The 6000-nt window shown below is 35.8% G+C and overlaps 1 non-coding gene across 1 annotated transcript; it reads right to left on the bottom strand.

The window, feature by feature from the left end:
- Nucleotides 1-1500: 1500 nt before the first annotated feature.
- On the bottom strand, nucleotides 1501-1572 carry Trnae-uuc. Its single transcript has one exon. It is a non-coding gene; the product is annotated as a tRNA-Glu (tRNA).
- Nucleotides 1573-6000: the final 4428 nt, after the last annotated feature.

Genomic DNA, 6000 nt, shown 5'->3' with positions numbered 1-6000 from the left:
ATTAGCTTCATAACAGATTGTGACAAAAATCTAAACCATAATTTAATTTACATCTTTATATGTATGCCTACATTTTATACAAGGAATTTAAAATTTTAGAACTAAATAAGAAAAAGTAAAAGCTAAACAACAAGAACAACATTAATTTTGTTCTTCTTATTCTTGTTCAAATAATTTTTAAGCGAACTTTCTTGATTGTCTAACACCATATTCCCTTCTCTTAATGTTTTTCTTCTTTCTGTCCCATACACAAAACGTTTCTTATCTTTCCAAACACTTTATCTTCTTTACATCGTATTTGTCTTTCTTTTAATTTTAAGTTAAATTACACCTTATACATTATCCCCCTACTAATAATAGCAGAAATAGTAATGTTAATAATAATAATGATATATTTATTCTTTAAAGGGACATTCCTGAGTTTGATGCAATTGTTAAGATGTTATCGACTAAAAGAGACTGTTTAACGACTGCCATTACATATAAACTATATTGTTCTGCATAAACTAGTAGTGGCTGTATATTAAATGTGTTTCTGATCGTTCTAATATTTGTACTAAGTTAAATTTCATTTTATTTCGTAAAATATTATTTTTTCGTACGTACGAAATTATTTAAAGACAGAATCCAGTTTGGGCTTCTTACAAATATTAAGACGAACAGAAACACATTGAATATACAGACACTGATATTCTAAACAAGAAAATATATTTAATATGTAAGTTTAATCGAAGAAATATTTTATTAGTCGGAAACATCTTACAATGCAGCAAACTCAGGAATGTCCCTTTAAATTCATTAATTTTTCTTTCATTCAGTCTTCCCTTTTTCTAGGGGCGGGACGTAGCCCAGTGCTAAAGCGTTCGCTAGGATCGATCCCCGTCGGTGGACCCATTGGGTAATTTCTCGTTCCAGCCAGTGCTCCACAACAGGTGTAACAAAGGCTGTGGTATGTACTCTCCTGTCTGTGGGATGGTGCATATAAAAGATCCCTTGCTGCTAATTGAAAAGAGTAGCCCATGAAGTGGCGACAGCGGGTTTCCTCTCTCTATATCTGTGTGGTCCTTAACCATATGTCTGACGCCATATAACCGTAAATAAAATGTGTTGAGTGCGTCGTTAAATAAAACATTTCCTTCCTTCCTTCCCATTTTCTATCTTTCTGTCCTTCCCTACTTCCCTTGTTTATTTTCAGCTTGTCTGCTAACACCATAAAACTATAAACTATGTTTCCAATGCATCTATGTTCACTATTACTGTCGCACTAATATGCTATACGTATCAGTATTAATCGCTTGTTTTTAATGCTTAACATACGACACGATTGTAACCCTGGCACCGCCATATTTGATTTATAAAAAAATTATTAATTTTTGTTTGTATAGAAATAGGGTTTTCCCATTGGTCTCAAAAGCTCTAAAATGGGTTAGGCAGTTATGTTATGAGGTTGACGACACGATAAAACATATTATGAAGAAAGAAAAAAAAAAATCAAAATATTTCCCAAGCGGGGAATCGAACCCCGGCCGTCGCGGTGAAAGCGCGAAATCCTAACCACTAGACCACTTGGGAACATAGCATAAAACTGTAATTTCCACTTAAAATGTCTGACCCAGGTCATCGATCAGGTCAGGTCAGGTCATAGGACTTAACGTGCACATTCAGAAAAAGCTGTTGTAGCACACGCCTGTCATGGAGGCTGGGGTCAACCTCGGCCGGCTCCTCCGTCCAGGATAGAAGTGTCCGACCCATTCTACAATGCCCTTTTCTACTCAACAAATGAACATTTGATTTAGATCATGTTCGTTATTGGTATATTGATGTTTTGACATTTTGTAACATTGTTAAAAACCTTACCCTTTAACTGACTGAATATTAAATATGTTGAGTTAGTATATAATTCTTGTATTGTGTTAAATGTTATAATTAAAAGTGTTGTCCTGTTCAATTATTTAAAGCCTAAAAGTGTTTTCCCCCTAATATTACATTAAATTTCTATTCACGGTTACCTTTTTACGTACTCATAAAAACAAACCTAACCCCCCAAAATTGATATATAATCCTTCATCTAAAAGCACGAAGTTTAATTATTTCAATTTAAAACAAATCTCTGTATATTTTGAATACAAGTTCTTTCTGCTGTCAATACTTAAAACTGAATAAAGTTACGCTTACAAGTCACATATAGTTCAACAGGAAGTAAATTAGAACACTTTCACTAACATTAGCAATAAAGTTACAACATAAATCTGTAAAAGAAAATAATTATTTTCTTTAAACAAACCCCCCCATAAAAAAAACCCCAACCCCCCCCCCCAAAAAAAAAAATCCCGACTCACACAAAAAACTCTCAAATTAAATATTATTAAATAGTTTCGCTTCATTTTCCATTAACTGATCAGCTGCAACGTTTAATAAGGGCACCTCCAGTATTGATGGAGTTAGCAGCGTCAAAAAGGACGCCTATAGAAAGGGATGCGGAGCACGGAGCCGCAGAGGTCATGGCACACCACTCATTGTCCCCTGTTACTCTGTTCAGAAGGCTTAAAATGTCGTATTTTAACATCTGAAATTCAAAATTTTCTCAGGTTCGGACCCATAAATAAAGCCTACATATATTTTCATCCGCAGACATCTGCCCCGCCTTCATTTTGAAATACACTCCACGGGCCCTGTGTGACAGTCGTGAAAAATACACTTCTCCCCCCCCCCCCCCACCCCAAACTACCTGGAATTGGGACATACATATATACATAGTTACACGCACGCACGCACACACACAACACACACAAAACACACACACACACACACACACAAACACACACACATACACACACACACACATACACACACACACACACACACACACACATACACACACACACATACGACATACATGTGCATACAAAGTATCTACATATTTACACTACATAGTTCGTACATAGAGATTATGATACGAGCTTGTGGTCGTACTGATTTTACGAAACGAATGTCAGGATTTTTGTATTACCCGAGCGAGAGTAATACATGAATCCTGACACGAGTTTTGTAAAATCAGTACGACTCACACGCGAGGGTAATAATTTCTTTATTATCCATATTATTATTGTTGGTTTCTTTATGAATAACAAGACCCAACTCAAAATGTTTCGACCACAACTAGAAGGAGATGACGAAATGACGTCATATTTAAAAAGCACAGTCTGACCTAGGACTGGAGAAGCAACGTCATGTTAGGACATCGCTTCCCAAAATGACGTCATTACGCTTGTTATTACACGGGTGCTTCGTATGATTATTATTAACTCGGTTATGTTGAACCATATGAATAATAATATTGCCTATGATATGCCATTCACTAATCACTGGTTGTAATAGGAAAACTCAGTAGCTCCACCAAGCGAATCGATCCTTCATTGTAGTCTATTTCAAACGAACGGATTACAGCCGAGCTACTTTCAAAATATTCACATGCCTTTAAATGGTTTAACCAGAGCCCCACGACTGGTATATCAAAGGTTTTTGTATGTGCCGTCCATTCTGTGGAAAAGTGCATATAAAAGACCCTTTGCTGCTAATGGAAAAAGTGTGACAGGTTTCCTCTCAAGACTACGTGTCAGAATTACCAAATGTTTGACATCCAGTAGCCGATTATTAGTTAATTAATTAATGTGCTCAAGAGGTGTCGTTAAACAAACACAAATTGAACTATTTAACCAATGTAACAAACTATCGTTTAATATCGTTATTTTATATGGCATATATGGCATCTCTTGGCCGGTGTTTGACAATTGGGACATTTTCAGCAGCTGTGACATTTTGGGCTTCAACAATCGCTTCATAACAAGACTCAGATACAGTGTGTGTTCCCTTCCCAGTACCCCTCAATATATAAAAAAAAAACATAGCCACGCTAGTGCAAACGTTCAGCAAAATATATGTTATCTAGATGGTCATTATCAAGCTGAGCACGATATTACGTTTCCCACTAAAAACCACCAAATGCATTGTATTCACCTGCTAAACATTTATTTTTTGCCCGGGCACTTTGAATTCTGAGGACCCCAGCACTCTCTCCTTATATCCGCGACTAATTTCATCTAAGTCGTCATCTTAATGAGTTAGTATTACCGACATGTTTCCCCATATAGGATAATCGAAGCAAGTAGTACAAAGCGGACCCACACATTTGCTTCGTCCGAATCGGACTATCAAGCAAGGTGAACAATACCCGCTAAAATTAAATTATAAAACTTCTTCGCGACCATGGTGACGTCACGAAGGCGTGGTAATGGGGGAATGGTACACGGTAGTTACCTCATCTTTTTTTTTTACGAGAGACTCGTCTATTAGACCACTTTTATTGCGGCCGTTGAGTCACAGGTGTAAAGTTCGAGTGCGTAAAAGGATAAGGTAGCTATAACATGTAACTTCAGCAATGCAACTTTTATTCCATTCACATTCCAGTCCAAGCTAGCGATGAGAACAGACGTAGTCTCGTGCTCTCTTGAGTTACCCCAACACCTGGGGGGGGGGGGGGGGGGGGGACTCATAGCTTCTTGTGGAAACCTTTTAGTCCATGGGTCAGATACCGAAACCCTCTCTCTCTCCCCCCCCCCCCCCGGGATTTTTGGAGACAAGTATTTTTAGATACCTCATTATATATGAATTTAATATCTGCTTGTCTGCAGCAAAAATGTTGGTGGATTAAAAAACATATCGCCATTTGAATGGGGGTACCGTTGCACATTTTGTGTTCCAAAAACACTATATTGAAAAATTAAATATAGTGATAAATTTGTCATCCATATAAATTTTTAACAGATATAAGGACAAAATGAATGATATTCATCCTATACTAGATGTTAATAGTAACAAACCAAATAACAATGCAATATGTGGTATGAATAATGATATACTCATCGGCAAAAGTTAAGCAATGCCTGAAATGCATTATTTTCTATATTTACACATATTTTGGGCTGCTTGAACCTTTTACTATTAAAAATTGCACTGTATTTAATATATTGAGGCAGCATTATTCAAATATGGTTCAGTATATCTGCCTATACTATACTCAACAAAATTAATTAAGGTCCAATAGATATTTTAGCATTTTCCTTTAAATATGGGGGGAAATACAACTTCTTCCGTTGAAAGTTGTCAGCATTGTGACATGTTCTTAAACTTAATGACTTAAATAACAATTTTGAGGGAACACAATGACAAAAAACATTCTGAACAAATGTGTAACAAATACTTGCCTAATGCTCATTTCAATATTTTTCATAAGTATGTGAAATACCCAGTGTTTTTTGCGTGTATAACCAGTAAACGTTTACTGAAACAATGTATAGAAGTCATATTTATGACCAAAACATGCTAAAATAATATGACAGTAACAAAGAATTATATTATAAGAAAGTTTACTAGCCCTTAATTAATTTTGTTGAGTATACATGTATGTGGATCAATATTATGAATATGTCCCTCTTTACTAAACACCAGTGTCATCAGTTTTGTGTACCTACCATAATTTCTTTTGCATTACATGTACAAATCTTTTATCTCACAGAAGTTCATCTTATACTAGTCTGTGTTTGTAATATTTTTAGATTTGCCTTTATATTTACATTGTGCTTAACTTATGCTCAAGTGTATATAATTAGTTTCTACATCAAATATTGTCTAGGAAAGTTTTGACTTCCTTTCATATTCCTTTGCATTTTCATGCAATTAAAATATGTCTGTCATGTTCACAATTTCTGGTATTCTCCTTCTCCAGACTCTACTCTGGTTCCTCCATCAGTATGTCCATCAGCTCTCATGGTATCATATCACTATTTCATCTCTAGTGTGCCTTCTAAAATTTTCTCAGCCATATGACAATTTGGTTGGGGAATAGCCTGGTATACCTGGCATGACTGATACCAAATGACAACTTGGCAATTTGTTCTCTTTATGTGCATTCTCAGAGCATTCTCAGTGAATACATACATG

Source organism: Gigantopelta aegis, chromosome 9 (assembly GCF_016097555.1).
Source record: "Gigantopelta aegis isolate Gae_Host chromosome 9, Gae_host_genome, whole genome shotgun sequence".
Lineage (NCBI taxonomy): Eukaryota > Metazoa > Mollusca > Gastropoda > Neomphalida > Peltospiridae > Gigantopelta > Gigantopelta aegis.
This window is presented reverse-complemented; position numbering and strand designations above follow the sequence as displayed.